The 27,906-nt window shown below is 45.0% G+C and overlaps 1 long non-coding RNA gene and 1 pseudogene across 1 annotated transcript; both read right to left on the reverse strand.

Annotated features, from left to right (window-relative positions):
• Positions 1 to 1,743: 1,743 nt before the first annotated feature.
• On the reverse strand, positions 1,744 to 16,765 carry LOC109778430 (uncharacterized; annotated as a pseudogene).
• Positions 16,766 to 26,006: 9,241 nt separating this feature from the next.
• LOC109778420 (uncharacterized) lies at positions 26,007 to 27,315 on the reverse strand. Its single transcript, XR_012205611.1, has 2 exons — positions 26,590 to 27,315; positions 26,007 to 26,473 (listed from the first exon to the last, which is right to left on the reverse strand). It is a non-coding gene; the product is annotated as an uncharacterized lncRNA (long non-coding RNA).
• Between the last annotated feature and the right edge of the window lie 591 nt (positions 27,316 to 27,906).

Genomic DNA, 27,906 nt, shown 5'->3' on the forward strand with positions numbered 1-27,906 from the left:
CCACAATATCAAATTATTACATAATAATTCATCAAATCTACAAGATCAAATGCAACACACATACAACATAGTTTTGCACAATACAACAAACAAATAATGAAACTAGGCGGCTCTTTCGCCATGCCATTTCCAACACTCCTCCAACAAATTCTTCTAAAGTTGACGGTGCGCATCGTAGTTTCTAATTTCATTGTACACCTTCATGAAGTGTTTGGTTCGCTCCTCTCTTCTCATCCGCATAACACTATACCCATCAAGTGATAGAAGGTGTAATTTAAACCCTTGTGCATGGTCACTAGCATAGCAATGACCTCTTCTTCGTTCAAATCAAATTCCTCATCCGACGAGGAATCGTCCGCGAAAGAGGAGTCACACGAGCTCATCTACAATGCTAAAAATCACTGTGAAACTAACTCTCATCCCAATTAAAATAATAATAATCAAGTTTCATCTTTTTTTACCTTGAGGAATTTCATCGAACGCCTTGATTGCGGGGTGGACGAAATGGCTGGCTGCGGGTTGGGCAACCGTTCGGCGGCGGGTGCGGACGGTGGCGATGGCTCGACAGAGGAGGTGGCCGCAGCTCGGCAGAGAAGAAGGTGGGAGCTCGGGGCTGCGGGCGCCCGACTTCACGGCCAGAAGAACTGTCGAGGCGGGCGGCCACCAGGCGGGCGGCGTGGCGTGCCTCCCCTACCTCCAGTGGGGGTCTTGGCTAGGAAGAAGCATAGCCCATCCATGACCTCGCCATGGAAGGCATTAGGCCAGCCGGACCACCGGAGAAGCTTCGATTCGAAGCGGTGGCCGAAAGGGAATCGGTAGCCGAAAGGGAATTGGCGGCTGTGAGCGGTGGCCCGTCGAGGCAGGCGATGGGGGCCAAGGGGCGAAGTCGTGGCAGGCCGGGTGGCAGTCCGGAGGGCTGCGGCGGCGTCGATTTTGAGCGAATTCGGGCGGCGGCGGAGTTGGGCGGGCGGCGGGCGGTCGCACGGAAGGGAATGGAAGGCAATTGAGCGGTTGGCGTGCGGCTACCCTTTTTACATCTCCAGTGCAAATTTACACCGCTAGGCGTTGTATTTTCCATCTCCGGGAGGCATCTACATCATCTGTTGAAGAGGTATTTTTGGGCCTCGGAGATGCAAAAGATAGTTATTTTTGTATATACATCTTCTATTGGGGATGCTCTTAGTAAGAAAATGGCCAAGAGCAGTAAATGATTTCTCTTTTCCATCGACGACGAAAGTACCCATGTTGTCAATTATTAGCGCAAAAAGCTCTCAAAAATAATTTGTTAGCACAAAAATAAGGCGCGCAGAAACCTGCTGCTAGAATAGAATAACTTGTCCAGGTTGGCTTTGGTGGAATTTCTTAATTTCTTCTTGAACACAACTTGAATACTTTTTCTGGCCACGCCATTAATAGGAACAGGTTGAACACAGTTTCTTGATTGCTTATCCTCTAGCTAGCAGTGTATAGTTTATCTCAACTTGGCAGAACTCCACCATGCACCAACACTGATGGAAACAGAGAGATTTGGACTTGCGACTCATCATCTATCACAACGTTGAACTGTACACAATTATTGAAGAATGGTCGTTGCGCGCACAAACACAAGACAAATTCAGCAACTTATTTCTATTGGATCGCCAGAATTTGTTGAAACAGCTGATACAAAACTGAATATTCATACGATAGTCGGTCACAAAAATATCCAGCAAGCGAGTAGCAGCAGCAGTACACAGAAGTTGATTAATTACCTGCACTCTTGCTCAGATATCTGCAGATCTCACTGGTGTAGAAGGTGGGAAAGAAAACGAAGCGCTTCTTTACATCAAGTTGGGCTACTCCTCGCAGGGTTTTGTTCCTCACATCGATAGCAATCATGAACTCCATCTTTTCCATGATCCCGTGTTTGGTGCTAGAAGCCAAGTAGACAATGTCGTCGTCGTCTATGCTTATGGTGAGGAACACCATCTGAAGTTTCTGCAACGTTGGGGTGGTGTCGCTGCTGCTGCCGCTCAGCTTAGACAGCAGGTCGCAATGACCTGGGACGCCGCCGGCATCCATGGTGACATCTTTGACTGAAAGTTGACAGTCAGGCTGCTAGACCGCAGATGAACCATCAGCATCCGTCGCTGGCGGTATCGCCATGCTCCATGTCCTGGCCTTCCAGCCACCAGGGATGACCTTGGTGACGCTCCGCTTCCATCGCACCCATTCCTGATAGGAATCTGGGGCCTTGCTGTACAGCTTCGTTGGCGGGATGTCCTGCACTATACTAGGGGCTCCACGAGCACGTCGCAGACGAGGATGCCGCGCCAGAGGTCCACCCAGGCGACCGCGCCGCGCTCGTCGCCGATCGTGATCGTCTTGTCCGTCTTGTGATACGGCCTGTCGGGCGAGCTTGTCCCTGACGAGCTCGTCCACTGACATGGGCACGGTGATCCACCCCTCGGACTAGGAGTCGTAGGAGCGGTACATGTGGAGACTGAAATCCCACCTGATAATGGGCGTGTCGCAGTTGCACTCGGTCTTGTACACCGGGGACCAATCGCTCATGGCGGCGACGGCGTACCAGGCGCCGCCTTTGCGGCTGAGGGCGGTCGCGGAGTCGTGGAAGCCCCTGGGGTGCGGGTTGGGGAGCAGGTCCAGCACATGGATTCGCGGCCTGTACATGAAGTAGTCCCAGGACTGTACGACTAGGCGGGTGTTGATGTTGTTAGGGACGCGAAGGAGCACGACGTCGGCTTCGGCGGCGACGACCCTGGGCTCACGGTGGCGGTTGTAATCGAGGCCGGGGCAGTCGACGCACAGGTAGGAGAGGAGCGGCGTGGAAGGTAACCTGGATCGGGAGGCCAGTGCTCCTGGCGCCCCTGGCGGTGGTGGCGTTGGGACGGTCGGCGATGTAGCACCGCAGGTCTATGAGGACGGCGTCGTCGTAGCCGTCGCACTCGGGGAGGGTAGGCGGAATCGTGGGGTTTGGCTATATATACCTGCGGGGTTTTGTGGGAAATCTAGTGCCACGTGAGAAATACATGAAAACTTTTAGAAAAACGGTTCACGCCATTCGGCCGGTCGCTTCTTCGCGCGAGGCGCTGGTGTGTGGGACCCCGCAGCAGTCTTTCATAGATGCCAGAGCCATATATCTTCATTCATCACGCAACGAGCTCCTACAAACAACCTAATACGCTTTCATGGACTACAAAAGGTTGAATATTTTTTTTACATGTTTCAAAATTAGGTGTGTTCCTTCTTGAAATAGTTCATCACCATGCAACTGGGGTAGGTCGGTAAGAACATCTCTATGAGGTATATTTTTTTTGCTGGGATCTCTGTGAGGTAAATGAAAACATGTTTAGTATAGTACAAGTATATAAAAATAAATATACGGTAGATAAAAAAATTTACTCCAAAAAACTTACACAATAAACACATTCTTTACTTGATCTGGAATGGTGAACATCCTCTTCAAATCTTTCAAACCAATGGTAGATAAAAACACGAATACATTGTCAGATAACAAACCTGGCCGCGCAAATACGCGAGTGACCCTCCTAGTTATATAATTAAGATAGAAGTCAAACAAGCCATCACGTTCGTCCACATATGCTAATATTATTTACATCGTTTGATCATAATAATAACGGTTCAGATTTAATAGTTTTTACGTAACATGTGAATATGCCTGTCGCGTACAAATGAAAAGGTATGCATGCCTTGGCCAAAATAGAAAAAAAGTACATATGAAAATGTATGCATGCCTTGACCAAAATAGAAAAAAAATTTGCAACCATCGGGTGTAAAGGAAACTAGACTAGCAGCATTAAAGTCACGTGATACAAAGCATACTCCGTCACGCTGTAAAGGTAGAAGTCCAGCCGGAGTACTAATCTAATCGGTCACGTAGATGCATGCATTAAACAAAAGGTCACCTATTATCCCAAAACAACACACGGTCACATATAGAAACAATATACTAGGCTATATCTATATCTATACCTCTATATCTATCTATACCTCTATACCTTATTAATAAAGCAAGCAAGGTGCGTTTCTTCGATTTTTTCATCCGTTCACCTCCGAAAAGTTTTTTCCCTATCCAAAATGGTACTAAATTTTTGTGCGTCCGTTTGCTAGAAAAGAAAAGGCAATTTTCGTAGATGAGCTATGCATGTTGTGGCCCGTCGAAGCCAGCCCACTTATTCCCTGCGCACACAGCGAAGGAAACCCTATTTACTGCACAAGGCTACAAATAGTCTGACCATTGCACAGGGCGCAAGGCTGTGCCAGCCTGTTTTATTTTTTATATGTTTTATTTCTATTTTAGTTTTTCTTCCTTTCTATATTTCTTTTTTTTTACCTGCAGAATTTTTGGTTTGTGTTTTCAATTTTTAAAAAATAAATACTAATTCCAAATTTTGTTCCTATTTTAAAAAATGTTTGAAACTTGTAATTTTTGTTCTCATTTCCAAATTTATCAGAATTTTAAAAAAATATTTTTTAAATGTTTGTGTTTTAAAACAAAACCGAGATATCAAAATAAAATTGCATAAAAAATGTTCTATTTTTCTACAAAAAATGTGTTCTCCAAAAAAAATTGGGATTTTAAAATCAAATTGGATTTTAAAATATGTTCCAGATTCTATAAATATTCTTGTTTAGTGAAATGTTCACAAATTCAAAATAATGATTGTGGTTAAAATAAACACATTTTCAAAAACTATTATAAAAGTTCAAAACATATTCCTGTCTTAAATATGTGTTCCCAAATTAAAAAAAGTAGTGCTTTTTCAAAGGTTCATGTTTTCAATAAATGTTTGTGAATTTTAGAGAATTCTCCCTATTTCAAATGTTGTTCATATTTTTTCCAAAATGAACAAAATTTTTGAATTTTTTTTCAGGATTTCAAATATTGCCCATGTTTCAAAAATATTTTGCAATTCATAAATATTAATTTATTTTTGGAAAATTTCCAAAATATCAAAAAATGTTTTGAATATGGTGATGCAGTATGTTCTTAAACGTTCGCACTAGTCATTGGTAAGCAAGACCTGTTTATTCGAGTGGCCAGCACCCAGTGGTCGAGTTTTTAGTTTGTGAGGTCGATCCTTCAACTTGTCGTTTTTTTATTTATACTCGTGCCTTACAAACACAAGTCGTTTAGGTGCCTGCCAGATGCGAACTATTGTGCGTCTCATGCACAATTTGACGATAAAAGAGTATGCTTTTTTTACTATAGTTGATAGAAATTGTGGGGACAAGCCAATAAAAGAGAATATGTTGAATTGGCTCTAATGAAAAGAACTGTAGGCACGTGACCGCTAAAATAATCAAAGAAAATAAACCCTGATAAAGAAAGGACTGCCTGGTTATGCGTGGATTATGCTAATGAAACTTGATTTATGCACTGCAATTAGTAATCCATGCGGTTACATCGTAGTTGGAGAAAGTGGCGAAGCAACCGTGCCCTGAAGGTCGCTGCGCAGCCACCAAATGAGGAGGGAGGCACAACCCCGACACGAGGGCGAACCCAATGGAAGAAAAGGCACGAGTTGGTTGGTCGTCGCCACGCCGGCTAACTCCACCACTATCAAGATCTCGCAGGCCAAACATGATCCGAGAGAAGACCACAACTCCTCGCTCCGTCGCCCCACTGCTCTGCAAACCATTTTTGGTGCACACATCAATTATCTCGCCTGTTGCTTCTTAAAAGAATATCTCTACCATTGCAACGCACGGGCATATGTGCTAGTTACCGTAAAGCTGTGAAGACTCCCTGGAAAAACCAATAACAAAAGCAAGGTTCCGTAAAAAAAGGGCTAACACATAGACCCAAAGCAACGCATGAAGCACATCAAGACAAAGGCCGCGTTGCCCAAATCTCTACAGAAAAATAGAGAAGCTGCCAAATTAATATACATCAATGCTTTTATCAAAATAAATAGTATACTTCGATGTTAAAGTGAAAAACTGATCCCTAACAACAGTTCAGAATTTTTTGGAAAAAAAGAAAAGGTTCTCAATAAATGACGATAGTAAAAAAAAACTAAAGGAAAAATAAACTGATTTCTGTGCTCGGCAAATAAAGACAAATAAAAATTAATTATCGCCACCCGCAAAACTTCTTTATCATCGCGGCATAGGATAACATATTATTCTTATGGCATAAAATTTATACTTTTTTAGAAATATATACACAAGTAAGACGTAACCATCCCGCCAAAAAACAGACAAATAAGATGTAGCCAATGATACATGTTGGTGACTGGGCCGATGTCTAAATACCATCTTTTTTATGAACGAGAGAGTATATTCACGAGGATGCCTCTTCATAGAAATACATAGTGTATGTAGATGCAAATTTTATTATGTAAATAAAGAGTAACTATTTATTGTACAAACCTATACATAATGCATACAACCACTATTAGATGTACAAAGGACTCTATTATATTCAGAAAAACTGGCACACCATAGTGGACTCCCTGATTTGCAATATGTATTTCAGAAGTTTAAATATTTTTTCCATAAATGTTAAATTCCATAGTTCCTCCAAAAAGGTTGTCCAATATAATGTTCATGAAGAAAGATGAACTCGGCTCGGATTCGTATTCGCGCAGAAAACAGATCCAAAAATGATCAAGTTGGAATTTTTAGGGGTGGTAGATATAGGAATTCTGCAGCCAATGAACGGTTGGATCTACAAAAAGATGTCCGGCCTAGATGCTGGACTCCTCGCCCTAAACTTTCCGAATTCCCGTCCAGATTTGACAGGGTTCCAGTATATAGGAGATCGTCGGAGATTCCTTCACCAGAATACAACAAAATTTTACAGGGTTGTTTTAGACTCAATTCCGCAAAATTCCACCAAAGCAATCGTCAAAGCGATGCTCGAGAAGGCGGTGACGGCGGATACAGCTTCGCTGTCCAGAAAAACACCACAGTCGACCGAGGTCAATGTTGACGTTTAGCCCCTATATGATTCCTCCATGTTCTTGATAGAGATCACAGTTGATGTTGATGAAGGCCCTCGTCCGAACATGGCGACCTGAGGCGGAGCGCAGTCCTCGGACGATCCAAGGTGACCAGTCGAGTCGGCGACGAAGATGCCGACGTCGCGGTTGATCTGCAGACGAGCCATTGATCCTTTCTTAATCTCACAGCCGAACTCTCAATGAAAGCACCATCGTCAGTGTCAAAACCGGCAGACCTCGGGGTAGGGGGTCCTGAGCTGTGTATTCTCGAATCAATGATAACAGGAATGAAGGAGACAATGTTTTACCCAGGTTCAGGCCCTCTTAATGGAGGTAAAACCCTACATCCTGCTCTTGTCTATATTGATGGAGTATCAAGTACAGAGTTGATCTAACTCGAGATCATATGTTGTGGTCTAAACCCTTGGGGTATGATGATGAATGTCATAATGATCTATCGACTAGCCTGGTATCGGCTTATATAATGTACCGGAGGCCTAGGATAACAAGAGTCCTAGTCGGATATGTCGGTGAAGAGGCGTCCTTTTCTTGATCACCAAGTCTTGTGGAATCTTCCTCGTATACGTTATCCACTGTCCAAAGTGGCCAATTAGTGAACCGCCATGGGGTCCTCGGCCCGATCCACCTGGTCGGGAGACGACGTCGTGAGTACCTGCTACCTCTTGAGCATTGCGTTGGTTTTCCCTTGAAGACGAAAGGGTGATGCAGCAAAGTAGCGTAAGTATTTCCCTCAGTTTTTGAGAACCAAGGTATCAATCCAGTAGGAGGCCACGCACGAGTCCCTCGCACCTACACAAACAAATAAATCCTCGCAACCAACGCAATAAAGGGGTTGTCAATCCCTTCACGGTCACTTATGAGAGTGAGATCTGATAGATATGATAAGATAATATTTTTGGTATTTTTATGATAAAGATGCAAAGTAAAGAAAGCAAAATAAAGACGACGCTAGAAATAACTTGTTGACAGGAGATTAATATGATAGAAAATAGACCCGGGGGCCATAGGTTTCACTAGTGGCTTCTCTCAAGAGCATAAGTATTACGGTGGGTGAACAAATTACTGTTGAGCAATTGACAGAATTGAGCATAGTTATGGGAATATCTACGTATGATCATGTATAAAGGCATCACGTCCGAGACAAGTAGACCGACTCCTGCCTGCATCTAGTACTATTACTCCACACATCGACCGCTATCCAGCATGCATCTAGAGTATTAAGTTCATAAGAACAGAGTAACGCTTTAAGTAAGATGACATGATGTAGAGGGATAAACTCATGCAATATGATATAAACCCCATCTTGTTATCCTCGATGGCAACAATACAATACGTGCCTTGCTGCCCCTACTGTCACTGGGAAAGGACACCGCAAGATTGAACCCGAAGCTAAGCACTTCTCCCATTGCAAGAAAGATCAATCTAGTAGGCCAAACCAAACTGATAATTCGAAGAGACTTGCAAAGATAACCAATCATACATAAAAGAATTCAGAGAAGATTCACATATTGTTCATAGATAAACTTGATCATAAACCAACAATTCATCGGTCTCAACAAACATACCGCAAAAGAAGATTACATCGAATAGATCTCCACAAGAGAGGGGGAGAACATTGTATTGAGATCCAAAAAGAGAGAAGAAGCCATCTAGCTAATAACTATGGACCCGAAGGTCCGAGGTAAACTACTCACACATCATCGGAGAGGCTATGGTGTTGATGTAGAAGCCCTCCGTGATCGATGCCCCCTCCGGCGAAGCTCCGGAAAAGGCCCCAAGATGGGATCTCACGAGAACAGAAGGTTGCAGTGGTGGAACTAGGTTTTTCGCTCCGCATCTGGTAGTTTGGGGGTACGTAGGTATATATAGGAGGAAGAAGTACGTCGGTGGAGCAACATGGGGCCCACGAGGGTGGAGGGCGCGCCCCTACCTCGTGCCCTCCTGGTTGATGTCTTGACGTAGGGTCCAAGTCCTCTGGATCACGTTCGTTCCAAAAATCATGTTCCCGAAGGTTTCATTCCGTTTGATATTCTTTTTCCGCGAAACTCTGAAATAGGCAAAAAACAGCAATTCTAGGCTGGGCCTCAGGTTAGTCCCAAAAATAATATAAAAGTGTATAATAAAGCCCATTAATGTCCAAAACAGAATATAATATAGCATGGAACAATAAAAAATTATAGATACGTTGGAGATGTATCAAGCATCCCCAAGCTTAATTCCTGCTCGTCCTCGAGTAGGTAAATGATAAAAACAGAATTTTTGATGTGGAATGCTACTTGGCATAATTTCAATGTAATTCTCCTAATTGTGGTATGAATATTCAGATCCGAAAGATTCAAGATAAAAGTTTAATATTGACATAAAAGTAATAATATTTCAAGCATACTAACTAAGCAATTATGTCCTCTCAAAATAACATGGCCAAAGAAAGTTCATCCCTACAAAATCATATAGTTTAGTCGTGCTCCATTTTCGTCACACAAGAATGCTCTCATCATGCACAACCCCGATGACAAGCCAAGCAATTGTTTCATACTTTAGTAATCTCAAACTTTTTTCAACCTTCACGCAATACATGAGCGTGAGCCATGGATATAGCACTATGGGTGGAATAGAATATAATGATAGGGGTTATGTGGAGAAGACAAAAAAGGAGAAAGTCTCACATCAACGCAGCTAATCAATGAGCTATGGAGATGCCCATCGATTGATGTTAATGCAAGGAGTAGGGATTTCCATGCAACGGATGCACTAGAGCTATAAATGCATGAAAGCTCAACAAAAGAAACTAAGTGGGTGTGCATCCAACTTGCTAGCTCACGAAGACCTAGGGCATTTGAAGAAGCCTATTGTTGGAATATACAAGCCAAGTTCTATAATGAAAAATTCCCACTAGTATATGAAAGTGACAAAACAAGAGACTCTCTATCATGAAGATCATGGTGCTACTTTGAAGCACAAGTTTGGAAAAAAGGATAGTAGCATTGTCCCTTTTTATTCTCCTTTTTTTGGGCCTTTTTTTATTTGGCCTTTCTCTTTTTTTATTGGGACAATGCTCTATGAATGATGATCATCACACTTCTATTTATTTACAACTCAATGATTACAACTCGATACTAGAACAAAGTATTACTCTATATGAATGCCTCCGGTGGTATACCGGGATAGCAATGAATCAAGAGTGACATGTATGAAAAATTATGAACGGTGGCTTTGCCACAAATACAATGTCAACTACATGATCATGCAAAGCAATATGACAATGATGAGCGTGTCATAATAAACGGAACGGTGGAAAGTTGCATGGCAATATATCTCGAAATGGCTATGGAAATGTCATAATAGGTAGGTATGGTGGCTGTTTTGAGGAAGATATAAGGAGGTTTATGTGTGAAAGAGCGTATCATATCACGGGGTTTGGATGCACCGGCGAAGTTTGCACCAACTCTCAATGTGAGAAAGGGCAATGCACGGTACCGAAGAGGGTAGCAATGATGGAAGGGTAAGAGTGCGCGTAATGCATGGACTCAACATTAGTCATAAAGAACTCACATACTTATTGCAAAAATCTACAAGTCAACAAAAACCAAGCACTACGCGAATGCTCCTAGGGGGATAGATCGGTAGGAAAAGACCATCGCTCATCCCGGACCGCCACTCATAAGGAGGACAATCAAAGAACACATCATGTTTCAAATTTGTTACATAACGTTTACCATACGTGCATGCTACGGGACTTGCCAACTTCAACACAAGTATTTCTCAAATTGACAACTACTCAACTAGCACAACTTTAATATCACTACCTCCATATCTCAAAACAATCATCAAGCATCAAACTTCTCTCAGCATTCAGCACACTCATAAGAAAGTTTTTTACTAGTCTTGAATACCTAACATATTAGGATTAATTTCCCAATTTAAGAAAATTACCATGCTTTTAAAGACTCTCAAAATAATATAAGTGAAGCATGATAGAATAATAGTTTCTATAAAACAAAACCACCGCCGTGCTCTAAAAGATATAAGTGAAGCACTAGAGCAAAAACTATATAGCTCAAAAGATATAAGTGAAGCGCATAGAGTATTCTAATAAATTCCGAATCATGTGTGTATCTCTCAAAAGGTGTGTACAGAAAAGATGATTGTGGTAAACTAAAAAGCAAAGACTCAAATCATACAAGACGCTCCAAGCAAAACACATATCATGTGGTGAATAAAAATATAGCTCCAAGTAAAGTTACCGATGGAAGTAGACAAAAGAGGGGATGCCTTCCGGGGCATCCCCAAGCTTTGGCTTTTTGGTGTCCTTTGATTATATTGGGGTGCCATGGGCATCTTCAATCTTAGGCTCTTGCCACTCCTTGTTCCATAATCCATCAAATCTTTTACCCAAAACTTGAAAACTTCACATCACAAAACTTAACAGAAAATCTCGTGAGCTCCGTTAGCGAAAGAAAACAAAACACCACTTCAAGGTACTGTAATGAACTCATTCTTTATTTATATTGGTGTTAAACCTACTGTATTGCAACTTCTCTATGGTTTATAAACTATTTTACTAGCCATAGATTCATCAAAATAAGCAAACAACACACGAAAAACAGAATCTGTCAAAAACAAAACAGTCTGTACTAATCTGTAACTAACGCAAACTTCTGGAACTCCAAAACTTCATCCAAAATAGGAATACCTAGAAAATTTGTTTTTTGATCAGAAGCAATTGGAATCAATATTTTAGCACGTTCTGGTGATTTTTAACAATTATTTTGGTGAACAGAAAGTTTCTGGAATTTTCAGCAAGATCAAATAACTATCATCCAAGAAGATCCTATAGGTTAAAATTGGCACAGACACTAATTAAAACATAAAAACACATCTAACCAGAGGCTAGATCAAATATTTATTCCTAAACAGAATCAAAAAGCAAAAAAAACTAAAAATAAAATTGGGTTGCCTCCCAACAAGCGCTATCGCTTAACGCCCCTAGCTAGGCATAATAGCAAGGATAGATCTTGGTATTGCCACCTTTGGTGGGCAATTCTTCAATGAGACATCTATCATCCTTGGGAATTTCTTTATTTTTATTAATTATCAAACTTCCAGGCACATAACCGAAAAATTCATTTGTGGCAAATGGTTCCTTAATGATAGCAAAAAGATTGGGGTGAATACTTATAGATTTAAGATCCATAGTTTCCTTACTAGAGGATTCACCCTTATTTTTAGGAACATACATAAGCTTGGCAATTTTAGTTGGAGGACTTGGATTATTCTTTACGGAAGAAAAAGCGGTTCCCAAGTTGGTAATGATACCCTCAAGTTTGTCGATTCTAGTGGAATCCTGATTTATTCTTTCATTAACTATGGGTTCCTTCTCCTTAATATTTTTCAAAGTGACTCCTACTTTAGATCCATATTGGGTAATTTGGTTGTGGATCTTTTTATCCAAATTTTCAATTAACTCTACGGTAGCAACTTTATTTTCAATAATTTCAAGTCTTTGCATTACATGCTCCAAAATTAACATAGTGCCATTAACCAAAAGAGGTGGTGAGCCAAACAAATCTATCATAGCATTATAAGAATCAAAAGTATGGCTACCCAAGAAATTCCCTCCGGTAATGGTATCAAGGATATATCTGTACCAAGGAGTAGCGCCTACATAAAAATTGCGGAGAAGAATGGAAGTAGATTGCTTCCTGGTAGATCTATTTTGAGAATTGCAAATTCTATACCAAGCGTCTTTTCGATTTTCTCCCTCCCTTTGCTTAAAATTAAGAACTTCATTCTCGGGAGACAACGGAAAAGAAAGGGGACTAGCCATAACGACAAGCAAACGAAAAAAAGAGGCAAACGAAAAGGAGAGGGCGAATAAAATGGCAAGGGTGAAGTGGGGGAGAGGAAAACGAGAGGCAAGTGGCAAATAATGTAATGCGGGAGATAAGGGTTTGTGATGGGTACTTGGTATGTTGACTTTTGCGTAGACTCCCCGGCAACGGCGCCAGAAATCCATCTTGCTACCTCTTGAGCACTGCGTTGGTTTTCCCTTGAAGAGGAAAGGGTGATGTAGCAAAGTAGCGTCAGTATTTCCCTCAGTTTTTGAGAACCAAGGTATCAATCCAGTAGGAGGCCACACACGAGTCCCTCGCACCTACACAAACAAATAAATCCTCGCAACCAACTCAATAAAGGGGTTGTCAATCCCTTCACGGTCACTTACGAGAGTGAGATCTGGTAGATACGATAAGATAATATTTTTGGTATTTTTATGATAAAGATGCAAAGTAAAGAAAGCAAAATAAAGACGATGCTAGAAATAACTTGTTCACGGGAGATTAATATGATGGAAAATAGACCCGGGGGCCATAGGTTTCACTAGTGGCTTCTCTCAAGAGCATAAGTATTACGGTGGGTGAACAAATTACTGTTGAGCAATTGACAGAATTGAGCATATTTATGGGAATATCTAGGTATGATCATGTATATAGGCATCACGTCCGAGACAAGTAGACCGACTCCTGCCTGCATCTACTACTATTACTCCACACATCGACCGCTATCCAGCATGCATCTAGAGTATTAAGTTTATAAGAACAGAGTAACGCTTTAAGTAAGATGACATGATGTAGAGGGATAAACTCATACAATATGATATAAACCCCATCTTGTTATCCTCGATGGCAACAATAAAATACGTGCCTTGCTGCCCCTACTGTCACTGGGAAAGGACACCGCAAGATTGAATCCAAAGCTAAGCACTTCTCCCATTGCAAGAAAGATCAATCTAGTAGGCCAAACCAAACTGATAATTCGAAGAGACTTGCAAAGATAACCAATCATACATAAAAGAATTCAGAGAAGATTCAAATATTGTTCATAGATAAACTTGATCATAAACCCACAATTCATCGGTCTCAACAAACACACCGCAAAAGAAGATTACATCGAATAGATCTCCACAAGAGAGGGGGAGAACATTGTATTGAGATCCAAAAAGAGAGAAGAAGCCATCTAGCTAATAACTATGGACCCGAAGGTCTGAGGTAAACTACTCACACATCATCGAAGAGGCTATGGTGTTGATGTATAAGCCCTCCGTGATCGATGCCCCCTCCGGCGGAGCTCCGAAAAAGGCGCCAAGATGGGATCTCACGGGTACAGAAGGTTGCGGCGGTCGAATTAGGTTTTTGGCTCCGTATCTGGTAGTTTGGGGGTACGTAGGTATATATAGGAGGAAGAAATACGTCGGTGGAGCAACATGGGGCCCACGAGGGTGGAGGGCGCGCCCGGGGGGGGGGGGGGGGGGTAGGCGCGCCCCCTACCTCGTTCCCTCCTGGTTGATGTCTTGACGTAGGGTCCAAGTCCTCTAGATCACGTTCGTTCCAAAAATCACGTTCCCGAAGGTTTCATTCCGTTTGATATTCTTTTTCTGCGAAACTCTGAAATAGGCAAAAAAACAGCAATTCTGGGCTGGGCCTCCGATTAATAGGTTAGTCCCAAAAATAATATAAAAGTGTATAATAAAGCCCATTAATGTCCAAAACAGAATATAATATAGCATGGAACAATCAAAAATTATAGATACGTTGGAGACGTATCAGTACCCCCTAGTCCAGGACACCATCAACCGTACTGGTGCAGATGCACCCACGGCAAGCCCCGACCTTGGTTAGGGGCGTCCATGGGTGGCATGGGCATGGCTTATATTCCAGCGAGTCGGATCGGGGCCAAATCAATCCCCAATGCAACGACCTTCCTCAATGCTCTCTCCCCACGCTTCAAATTGACCCCCACCATAATCCCCTCGAGCAGCAGCATGCAACATGCTAACGGGGTCGTTGACCCCATACCACCGCCGGTCAGGCTCTCTCCCTACATGCACTTGTCACCATGTCAAAGGATGTTGCAGCCTTGGACACTTGGTGGATGCATCACTGCAAGACACCCTGCTCTGCCTCCAATCACGCACCGCGCTCCCACCCGATCCCCCATCCCGGCGAACGCGCTCCCACAACCACGGCGACCACGAGGCGAACGAGTGGTCGTGGGGAGCATCTTCACTGCAAGACACCCTGCTCTGCCTCCAATCACGCGCCACGCTCCCACCACGTCCCCCATCCCGGCGGCCGCGCTCCCACGATATTAGACAAGGGTTTTAGGGTTTGTGGCACACCTCCAACGTGGGGTGACCTTTTCATTATATAGAGAGGTACATATAATGTACAATACAATTACACGTGGGGCCCAGTATATACAGAGTCTAACACCCTCCCTCAATCTTAACCGTGCTCAGAAGAATTCACTAGGTTGAGATTGCGCCTACAGCCTTCAAACTGAGGAAGAGGCAGTGGCTTCGTGAAGATGTCAGCAAGTTGATCTTTGGAGGAAATAAACTTGATAAGAAGTAGTTTCTGGGCAACACGTTCTCTGGCAAAATGATAATCAACTTCGATGTGTTTGGTGCGAGCATGAAAGACTGGATTTGAAGAAAAATACGTCGCACCAATGTTATCACACCAAAGTACCGGCGGCTGCTTCTGAGGAATCTTCAACTCCCTGAGCAAAGACTGTATCCAAATAAGCTCAGCTGTGGCATTTGCAACTGCTTTGTACTCAGATTTAGTGCTACTGCGGAACACCGTTGCTTGTTTACGAGCACTCCAGGCGATCAAGTTAGAACCAAGGAACACTGCATATCCCCCTATTGATCGTCGGTCATCCGGACTCCCAGCCCAGTCGGCATCAGAGGATGCAGAGAGAACTCTAGAGGGGCCGGTTGCAGATGCAAGCCATAAAAAGAAGTGAACCGGATATAGCGCAAGATGCACTTAACCGCGGTCCAATGAGAGTCTCGAGGAGCATGAAGAAACTGGCAGACATGGTTGACAGCTTAGGAGATATCCGGACGGGTGATAGTCAAGTACTGCAAACCACCAACAATACTACGATACTCAGTAGCCTCATCAGCAGAGAGAAGAGAACCATCGAGAGCAGACAGTCGGTCAGTAGAGAACATAGGTGTAGTAGCTGTCTTGCACTGAAGCATACCAGCCCGTCGAAGAATATCAAGAGAGTACTTCTGCTGAGTAAGGGTCAAGCCAGAGCCAGAGGACAAAACTTCTAGCCCAAGGAAATAGTGAAGCTGCCCAAGATCCTTAACAGCAAAATCAGCACTCAAAGCAGAAACCAAGCGATCCGCAGCATAGTCCGAGGAGCTGACCAGGATGATATCATCAACATAGACCAGCAGGTACATAGTAACCGTAGGTCGCTGAAGAAGAAATAATGAGGTATCGGCCAGAGAGGGAACAAATCCATGAGCCCGGAGAGTGGTGCAAAGACGTGCATGCCAAGCACGCGGAGCCTGCTTCAGACCATAGAGCGCCTTAACAAGACGGCACTGATGCTGCGGACGAGCTGGATCAACAAAACCGGGAGGCTGCCGCATGTAAACCTCCTCCTCAAGGACACCATGAAGGAAAGCATTCTGAACATCAAGCTGACGAAGAGACCATCCACGAGTAATAGCCAGTGAGAGCAGAAGCCGGATAGTGGTGGGTTTGACCACCGGACTGAAGGTGTCCTCATAATCAAGGCCATGGCGTTGTTTGAATCCTTTAGCAACCAATCGAGCCTTGTATCTCTCGATAGAACCATCAGCATGTGTTCTTTACCTTGAAAACCCACTTGGAATCAATGATGTTGACACCAGCCTTGGGAGGAACTAGACGCCACGTGTCATTCTTAAGAAGAGTGTGGTATTCTTGTTCCATCGCAGTACGCCAGTGAGGGATACTCAGGGCAGCCTGAAAATGCCGTGGCTCAGCAGTAGGGTCGGACTGGGTCTGCGCCATGCAAGTCGCAAGCCAGGCCACCATGCCATCCGTGCGTTTCTTAGGACGATCCACCCCACTTTTGTTGCGTGTATGAGGACGCAAGACAGGGGGCAGAACAGGTGGCGAAGCCGACGGTGAGGATGACGACGGGGGCGCAGCCTCCGTCATGACAGATGCTGATGCAGTCGGAGGCGGTGACGGGGTAGAAGCAGCAGGAGACGCCTACCCACTGGAGGGCGACGCCGGTCCAGGCGAGCGGGACAAGGGTCGCGCAGGCGACATGGACGGCGAGGGGCTCCCAGGCGGGGAAGGCCCAGGCGTTGGTGCAGGGGACAGCCCAGGCGTTGGTGTCGGGGACGCTGGTGAAGAGGAGACGTCCCACTAGGCCGACGCGTCGGTCAGTCGCGGCGGCTGGGCCGGAGTACCGGTGCGCGACGCAGGAGCCGCTGGCGCGGGCGCAGGCGGGCTCGTTGCATGGGGCATGCAGGGAGCCACCCGATCGACGTGTTCGGACAAGGAGGACGGAGCGGTCGGGGACAAGGGAGCCGGAGGGTCAACCTCGTCCAGGAGCTCCAGCCGTGCACATCTCCCAATACCTGAACCATGGTTAGACAACAAAGAGGGAGAATGTGCAGCATCTACAAATTGATCAGGCAATATAGTGGATGGGTGCACCGGCGGGGTGGAACTTGTGTCAGGTGGGGGAAGGGCAGCAAAGGGAAAAACATGCTCATCAAAAACAACATCTCATGAGATATACACACAATTAGACGGGACATGAAGACACTTATACCCTTTGTGAATAGAGCTGTACCCCAGAAAGACACATTTTTTGAACGGAACTCAAGCTTGCGATTATTATACGGACGGAGATGCGGCCAACACGCACACCCGAACACTTTAAGAAACGTGTCATCAGGAATCTGACCAAGCAAGAGTTCAAGTGGAGTTTTCATATGAAGGAGCCGCAAAGGAAGCCTATTTATGAGAAAACAGGCTGTAGTAAAAGCATGACTCCAAAAACGAAACGGGACAGATGCATGAGCGAGCAAGGTTAACCCAGTTTGAACAATATGACGATGTTTACGTTCAGCTCAACCGTTCTGTTGATGTGTATGCGGGCAAGAGACACGATGAGCAATTCCAAGTTTTTCAAGAAAAGTACTAAGATTGCGGTACTCACCTCCCCCCAATCCGACTTTACATGAATGATCTTATGATTAAGGAGACCCTCAACATGTGCTTAAAATTGTAAAAACACATTAAACACATCAGACTTATGCTTAAGAAGATAAATCCAGGTAAAGCGACTATAAGCATCAATGAAACTAACATAATATTCGTGCCCACTAATGGACAGCTGGGCAGGACCCCATACATCTGAACGCACAAGATCAAGAGGAGTTTTGACTATATGTGTAGAAACAGAAAAAGGTAACTGATGACTCTTGCCTTGCTGACAGGCATCACAGATGGCAGCAGCTTTATTACTAGACTCGGACGATAGCTCATGACGATGGAGGACATGGCGAACAATGGTGACCAAGGCGAGAGTGCCATAGTGAAGGAGACACACGAACGCCACTGAAGACTGGGAACGCAGCAGCAGGAGCGGGAACGTCGGTGGGCGCATCAAGAGCATATAAACCACGGCGGTAGCGACCTCTAAGAAGTATGTTCCTCGTAGCACGATCCTTAACAAAGATATGAAACGGGCGAAATTCACAGAAAACATTATTATCCTGTGTAAGTTTAGGAACAGAGAGTAAGTTATGTGCAACTGCGGGAACATGAAGAACATTTCTAAGATGCAAGGTCCTAGAGGTGTTTGTGAGAAGTGATGCCTGACCAATATGCGAAATGTGCATACCTGCCCATTTAGCTGTGTGAACCTTGTCATTCCCGCCGTAAGGCTGCTGAACAGTTAGCTTGCCCAGCTCGTTCGTGACATGAGTTGTTGCTCTAGTATCCATGTACCATGAAGGATCAACAGGAAAAGAGGGAGTGTGACCCTGTTGCGCCATGTTGACTTGACGCTCATTGCCCTTGCCATTATTGCCGAGGCCGAGGAAGTTAGTCTTGTACCGGCGATGACAGCGGCCGGAGGCAACATGGCGAGGAAGCTCACAGAGCTGACACGGCTGAGCCGCACCACAGGCAGTACAGCAGGCGCAGGCGCGGCCGTCGACGACAACCACCGAGGCGCCAGGACGCGGGGCCTGCTGCTGGGCAGGGGACGCACCACCGGACTTGCCCCCCCCCACCCGAGGACGAAGCTGCAGGGGAGCCACGGCTGCCGCCTTTGCCGCGGTAGACGGCATTGACGGAGGAGTCGATGGAGACGTCGGGGCGGCGCGCATTGAGCCGTTGCTCCGTAGACATGAGACGGCTGTAGAGTTCCTGAGGACGAATAGGCTCCTTGCGTTCATTAAGCACCTCGGCAAGCGAGTCGTAGTCGCTGTTAAGGCCGGCTAGGATGAAGGACGTGAACTCGCTGTCACAAAGGGGCTCTCTAATGGAAGCAAGAGTGTCGGACAACTTCTTGACCTTGTTGTAGAAGGCGGTCACCGTACCATTGTCCTTGCGAGTTTCACCAAGCTTGGCACGGATGGCCATGGACTGAGCAGTAGATTGAGACGAAAAACTCGACTCCAGGATGTCCCACACCTCGTGAGAAGATGCAGCAAAGAGGCCGAGCCAGGCCACACCCTCACCCCGGGAAGACTGGATGGCTGAGAGGATGGCTTGGTCCTGAGCGATCCACGCACGAAACATCGAATGTTGTGGCGGTGGACACTGCAGGGTACCGTTGACGAACCCCTCCAAATAATGGCTGCGAAGGAGAGGTAGCACCTGAGCACGCCAGTACAAATAATTGTCCGGTTTAAGCTTCACCGGAAGGAGGTGCGAGAAAAAAACGGCGGCAAGGGGATCACGGCCAGAGCAGCTTCAACATCCACATATGGCACAGGAGAGGGCAACGGTGCAGGCGGAGCCACGGCCGGTGCGTACATGTGTTGGGCACCGTACGCGTAGGATGTACCATAGGGCGGCGGAGCCTGATACGAGCCCTGGCCATGGTATGCGCCGTAGGAGGGGCACGCGGGTGGCGGCGGCCCGTACGGGGCCACATACAGCGAGTAGCCACCAGGTCCGCCATGATGCACATGGGCGACGTCGTCAACGGTAGGGCCGGCTGCGGTGTAGAGGGAGGCAACCGGAGCAGGTGCGACCACACGCATCGGGTGCGATGCAGTCGGTGGCGGCGTGAGCACGAAGGAGTGCATGGCAGCCGAAGGCGGCGGCGGTTGCTGGGACCGGGCCGAAGCAGCGGGCGACGAGGACGACACACCGGCGTACAACAATGACACCGGGCCGGCGAAGAGGGACCCCGCCGATTGGGTCTGCAGGGGGCCGAGCGATCCATCCGCCGTGTAGGGCGCAGTCCCGCCCTGGAGGAGACGCGCGAGGGACGGCGGTAGGAACGAGTGATCCATGCGGTCCGAGGCCGGCGGCAGAAGGGCGGGGAAGGAGCCCGCGGTGGCGGCGGCACGTGAGGCGACGTCGGCGGCTGGCGGCGGAGGCGGAGCGGAAGACATTAGATCGTTAGGTCGGATACCCTATTAGACAAGGGTTTTAGGGATTGTGGCACACCTCCAACGTGGGGTGACCTTTTCATTATATAGAGAGGTACATATAATGTACAATACAATTACACGTGGGGCCCAGTATATACAGAGTGAAAGAACATGCGGTGCCCCCATGTTTGGTTTTGGTAATTGATGACAATCTCTATGGACTAATGGTTGCCTTGAGTTATATTTGAAGGATTTGTCCATAGGCTTTTCTTGAAGTCCATGTGTTGGTTTCAAGGAGTTTATGTGGTGACCAAGGTGTTATTAAGGAATTATCCAAAGATTGGTCATGTGAGAGTAGAGCTTATTGCAAGCATGTCTTGAAGAAGAAGATTGTGTGATCATTCATGTTTACCTTCAAGACATCATCCAAATGAAGAGAGTTGGAAAGAGTCAAGGTTGATCAAGACTAAGTCAAGAGTGAATCAAGTTGATCAACACACAAAGCGCACAAGATGTACCGAGAGGGATCAAGCGATCCCATGGTGTGGTAAGCATTGTCAATTACGCTTTGTGTACTAACCCATGATCTTCGTGAGAGTTCTTTGTGGGGTTAGGTTGCGGTGTGCAAGTTCAAGTGAAGCATCATGAAGAGATCAAATGCTTGAAGCTTGCCGTCCATTGTGGCGACAATGGACTTGTGAAGATGTTGCGGTGTGCAAGTTCAAGTGAAGCATCATGACAAGATCAAATGCTTGAAGCTTGCCGTCCATTGTGGAGACAATGGACTGGTGAAGATGTGCGGAAGAGTGGCTCACCCATAGTGGAGTATGGGGGAGCAATCAACTAGTCTTCATCGAGCCAACACAACCAAGAAAGGTGGTCCAACTTGAGGGAGTCAAGATCGTCATCATCTAGCTCAAGTGGACCATGTGCAAGGCAAAGGTTTGCTCTTGATAGGTTTTCTATTTTACCGGTCTCATGATGGTAGTTGGGAGACCGGGTTATAGGATCGATTGCCGTACTATCAAGGGGGGCTCTCGATGAGTAGCTTGATCGTATCGTTCATAGAGAGCTCAAACCATTGCATCCTTGCATCATCTTTATTGGTTCTTGTTTGGTTCTTCTCTTTGTGAGTTTTGGAGCTTATGGTCATCTTGATGACAAGCTCGAGTTCATCGAAAACGGAGTTCACTCGCATCTTCTATGATGTTTTCGATGTTGGAGGTTATGCCGGTTCTTCTCGGTTGGAGGTTTCACTCCTCTATTTGTTGGAGGTTATGTCGCTGTTTTGATGCTACTCGTCTTCCTCTATCCAACAAGCTTGAGTTTGCTCAATTCGGAGCTCATATGCAGAAGTTATGGCAGTTTTGGTTTCCTAGCGGTAGTACCGCGGGCCGGAGCGGTAGTACCGCTTGGGTGCTATAAGCGGTAGTACCGCTCTAGAGAGGTAGTACCGCTGGTGGCCCCCAGCCGTAGTACCGCTACGGTCTCGTACTAGTACCGCCTCGATTCGAGGGGTCTTTTTTCGTGTCGGGTTTTTCGGTACTAGCCGCGACAGTGGGGGCCGTAGTACCGCTCGTATGCGGTAGTACCGCCCTGCCACCGCGGTAGTACCGCTCTGGGCCCAGCGGCAGTACCGCGAGGGGGAGCGGTAGTACCGCTTATAGGGGCAAGCGGTAGTACCGCTCTCTGCGGGGCTGAAGTGGGGGTAACGGTTGGATTGTTCCCCCCACTATATAAGGAGGTCTTCTTCCCCAATGTACCTCATCTTTTGAGCTAGTGTTCTTCCCCCATTGTTGACCTTCTTCGAGCTTGCTAACTCTCAATCCCTCCATGGATTCTTGCTAGTTTTTGAGGGAAAAGAGAGAGGAGATCTAGATCCACATTTCCACCAATCACTTTCTCCTCTGTGTGAGGGGAACCCCTTGGATCTAGATCTTGGAGTTCTTGGTGTTCTCCTTCTTGTTCTTCCTCTCATTTTCCTCCCTAGCATTAGTTGCTTCGGTGGGATTTGAGAGACAAGGACTTGGGCACTCCGTGTGCCCTTGCCATTGCATTTGGTGCATCGGTTTGAGTTCTCCACGGTGATACGTGGAAGTTACAAGTTGAGAAGCTTATTACTCTTGGGTGCTTGGTGCCCTTGAGCTTGTTCCTCTTGGGTGCTTGGGCGCCCTAGACGGTTGGTGGTGTTCGGAGCTCAATCATTGTGGTGTAAAGCTCCGGGCAAGCGTCGGGGTCTCCAATTAGGTTGTGGAGATCGCCCCGAGCAATTTGACGGGTACCGGTGACCGCCCCCAAGGGTTGCCAAAGTGTACGGGTTCGGTGACCGCCCCCAAGGGTTGCCATTTGTACGGGTTCGGTGACCGCCCTCAAGGGTCCCTTAGTGGAATCACGGCATCTTGCATTGTGCGAGGGCGTGAGGAGATTACGGTGGCCCTAGTGGCTTCTTGGGGAGCATTGTGCCTCCACACCGCTCCAAACGGAGATTAGCATCCGCAAGGGTGTGAACTTCGGGATACATCGTCGTCTTCGCGTGCCTCGGTTATCTCTTACCCGAACCCTTTACTTATGCACTTTACTTTGTGATAGCCATATTGTTTCTTGTCATATATCTTGCTATCACTTAGTTGTTTATCTTGCTTAGCATAAGTTGTTGGTGCACATAGGTGAGCCTAGTTGTTGTAGGTTTTGTGCTTGTCAAATTAACCGCTAGGTTTATTCCGCATTTGTTCAAGCCTAAACCGTAATTATTTTAAAGCTCCTATTCACCCCCCCTCTAGGCGACATCCACGATCTTTCACAGAGTCTAACACACGACCACGAGGTGAATGAGGAGTGGAGCGGCGTCGGCGGATTTTCTCAGGGGTGGGGAGAGATATGTGATCGTGAGCGACGAGGTTGGGGAGATGGGGCATGTGAACATGTGTTCATGGTTCGTGGGATCTCTTTTTTACTTTTGGACATGACTAACTTCCAGACAACCGGAAGATAGTAATAGATTCGAACGATTGTTTTTTCCTTTTTCAACTAATCACTCACCTAATTCTTCTTTTTATACTAGCTAATCGTGGTTACTCAAAAAAATTACTAGCTAATCGTGTTTACGACGGAGGAATAGTATGCACGCGTGTTCACTTGGATTTCATGCCTGCATATAAACTAGGAGACAAAAAAGATGATGTCAGCAAAAGATTCTTTCTATTTCGAACTTTAAAATGTTTTGTAGCTGAAACCAGCGCTCCGATTCAAATTCCGTCTTCACATAAAAAATTCGTCTCGACAAGATCTTCGAAACTAGGTCCCATGTTGATATGTTTCGACGACATTTTTTTCACATCAAAAGTTATCACGTCTGGGCAACGTAAACTATCACGTCTATAATACGTAAATTATCATGATGTTTGCACTGAAGTTATCAGGGTATATTTCAACTTTTATTTGTCCGGGTCAAAATTTGTCATGGTATTTGTAATTAAATTATCGCGTTTGTAATACTATAGTCTAGCATCGGTGTCATCTCTTATAAAACGGATTTTACGGGTCGTGCCGGGCCATGCCCGTTTAGGCATGTGTCGGGCCGTGCAGTGCTAGAGACGGCTTGTTGGCCACCTATGATAAGGTTTATTGTGCGTAAAGTACCATGTTAATTAGACAAAAATTATCGAGTGTATGCTTTTCAGCTTTTTTGCCCTGTCCAAGGTTATTATGATGTTTGTACGTAAGTTATCAGGTATGCGGTCGAATATTATCATGTTATTTACACAAAATTATTTGGTTTACATTAAAAAACCTTAGTCAAAAGTTATCGTGGTGCTTGTACGCGAGTTATCACCTCTATTGTGCGTATATTACCATGTTATTTACAGAAGTTATCGGGATATGTTTTTCAACAACTTTTTTTCGGGGTCAAAAAATTACCGCGGTGTTTCTACGTCAGTTATCTACTCTGTGATGCGTATATTACCATGAGAAGTTACCGGGAGTCTTTTTTTTTGTCCCACACCATATTAAAAAAATCCCCTAGTCAAAGTTACCGGGGTGTTGTACGTAAGTCATCATCTCTGAGATGTACATATTCTCATTCTACTTGTGCAGAAGTTACGGGGTATGCTTTTCAAGAAGTTTTATTTCGAAGTCGAAAAGTTACCACACATTGTCTAAATGTTAGTTATTAGCTCTGGTGGTGTATGTTATCATGATATTTACACGTAAGTTATTAGAGGTATGTTTTACAAACAACCTTTTTCCACGGGAAAAAATTTACCGCAATATTTGTACGGAAGTTATCACGTGTATGATGCGTAAATTACCATGCTATTTACATAGAATTCAGGAGTGTGTTTGCCAACAACTTTTTTCACCTGTTCAAAAAAGTTATCGCGATGTTTGTACATAAGTTATCATATTTGCGGTGCATAAATTATCATGCTATTGACAAAGAAGTTACCAGAGTTTGTTTTCAACAACTTTTTCCCATTGGTCAAAAGTTACCATGCTGTTTGTAAGTAAGTTATATGGTCTGCAATGCGATGATCACATAGAAGTTAGCATGATGAGGCCTTCGAGTGAGACAACACATCTCATCCTCTCTTTCACGATTCTGGCACGAAAGAGGGTAAAAGATTCGAAATCCTGATTCACTCAACTTCGCTTAGATCTCATATGTGTTGGAGCGTTGAGCGGTCAATTTTTTCTCTAAAAATTCTGGTCGGTTTTGTTGTTTGTCAGTTTGGCAATTCAATAGTAGTTCAAACCAACAGATCAAATACAAGTTGTCTTGAACATAAACACTAGAAAGATGGTTGATTTATTGGTTGGCTAGCTATAGCTTAAACCAAACAACCAGAGTTCGAATTCTTCGGCACACATGTATTTTTGCGTTAAATCACAATTTAAATGTGCATGCATATAATTAGGAGGCCCAAATTAATATGACAGTTACTTTCCTAAAAATGCTGACCGAAATTATCATTTAAATACGCATGCATAAATTTAGGAGGCGCAGTTAAAGAGAAGATCGGGATAATCCTTGTTTAAATCTGCATGCATAAAATTAGGAGACGTATTTAAAGGAGATCAGGATAATTAAGCCGATCCACTAATTAGCGCGAAGATGATTAATGCGATCCAATAATTGCGGGCGGTGAGAAATGGAAGAAAAGGCAAGCGAATCGTGCGGATCTGTTGCAAACCAACAGTCGGCAGGATTTTAGCTTTGCCGTTTACTTTTTCTTTTCCTTTTTTTTTCCGAGCATCGATGGGAGGGACCGAAGGAAGGGTCGCACAAGGGAAAAAGGATAACGCTATATCTACAAAAAACTTTTGACATACCTTACGTGAGAGTTAACATGGAAGGTTTTGATTGGAAAGGAAAAGGGCACAGGCCCACAATGAAATTCAGGGCGGAGGAGATTAATTAGAGATGGAAGGTTTCGTAGGCTTTAGTAGCCTGTTCATAGGTCTAGCATTTTTAGGGGAAAAACAGGTGTTGGCTCGTTGGATGCATGGTGTTGTATGAGGAAATAAATCGGTTTTGGGTACATGGGATCGTAAGGGGGAGGGGGTGGAAGAAGGTGGAACCATCACAGCGACAGGTTCACTTTAACAGTACTAAGATTTTTATTACTCTCACGCAATCAATTATGCATATGTACAAGTCAAGCATTGATTGACTCCTCTCTTATTGAAATCATTTTCCACGGACGGGCGGACTAGACCATTTGCTCACTGGTTGGCAGCTGGCGGAAGCTTTTCTTCTTGTTTTCTCCCGCGGGCGGCTCCGGCACATCACGTTCATATGGCGGCGACTTCTTCTTAGGATCGGGCACCTCGGGTTCACCCGGTGGCTTAGGCACGTAGGTTCTGACAGTGGTGGTGGGGTTTTTCCTGCATTCATATCTACACATGCACGTCTTTCTCTTAGGTATGTGAAAGTAGTTGCCGTCGTTGCTGGAGCAGTACCCATCCTTGAAGTTCTCGTACTGACAGGCCCCGATGCAGGCCGTGGTCTTGCAAATGCTCATTTGGCCCCACTTGCTAGGGGCCGTGCATAGGCGAGCCTCCGCACCTGCATGTAACTTAGAATTAATATGTGCACCAGAAAATTATAGTACATATTGTTTCATCGATTGATCTAAAATTGCATGGAATTACAATGTGATAAAAACTGCTATATGAACTTACAGAAGGCCATGAGAAGAAAGCCCAGGGTGAAGGCAGTGAGAATCTGAGCGCCGCTGAATGCCATGGCCAAGTTCTCAAAATAAGTTGTTGGAATGATGGTGTGAGAAGAAGAACGGGGTCTGAGTGCTATTTATTGCACTCCTCTTAGCTATGCATTCAATGCCTTAGAGGATATGGAAATCCAAATGTTGGATACAAGCATTTATGTAATGGCTTAGAGGATATGGAAATCCAAATATTGGATACAAGCATTTGTGTATATTAGTATCTATCTCCAGTAATTAATCATATGTATCCAAATAAAAGCTTGTGCTACCCCACCAAAAGAAAATTTCTGCTGGCTCTTGGTGCAATTACATTGATGGCAACGTAAGAGCAAAACACAAATAATACTTGCTTACTCATAGTTGGTTACATGCAAAAAAAAATCTGTGAGTCAACTCGTCGTGGAAAACAAATTATGTTAAGGCCATCCCTCATGCAAAACGCCTATACAGGTGCTTAGGTAAATAAAAAGGGTGTGGCTAGATCTCAGTCGACTAAGACTTAACGAAGTCTCAGTCAAGTAACAAAACATATAAAGAAGAAGAAAGAAAAACTCAAAAGGAAATTTTACACGGATCTCCATGTAAGATCTAACGAATATAGCATCGACTAAGACTTCGTTAAGTCCTTAGTCGACTGAGATTGAGGAATCCTGAAATAAGAAGATAACAAAAAAATGTCATTGAGGGCTTTGTGCTTCAACGCCCAGGTTTGAAGGATCTTCCAACCTAATACTGCAACATCTTTATTCAGCAGCTAGTCTGGCTAACATGGAGTCGATCAACATGGTCATTTGGCTTAGTAAGTATCCAAAGTCTAAACAAGGTCTGGCCATGATTTTCTAGTCTGACTAACCAGGCCATGACAAACAAGGGCACCACTCATGGTGGGCATAAAACCCAATACCCAAAGCCCAAACCCGAACCCGTGTATCCCGAACCTGAAAAACCCGAACACTAAATCAGGTAACAATTTAGAAACCCAAATTTTATTTGGGAAATTCGGGTTTCAACTCATGGTACCCGAATAGCCCAAATTACTCGAAATTAGGAGAATTCCAATCAAAATCCCACTTCCTGGAATCGGCCTAGCCCAATCAGGGAATAAGAATAAGGCCTCGATTTCCCTAGGTCAAACGACCATAGTCACGACGCTCATCCACTTCCCATGATGTGCCACCAGTCGTGCAGTCCTCTCTCTCTCCCTCTCTCTCTCTCTCTCTCTCTAGAACACCTCGTTCCTTCCTCTCGCCCTCTCTTGAAACCAGCGCCT

This window comes from Aegilops tauschii, chromosome 3 (assembly GCF_002575655.3).
Source record: "Aegilops tauschii subsp. strangulata cultivar AL8/78 chromosome 3, Aet v6.0, whole genome shotgun sequence".
Lineage (NCBI taxonomy): Eukaryota > Viridiplantae > Streptophyta > Magnoliopsida > Poales > Poaceae > Aegilops > Aegilops tauschii.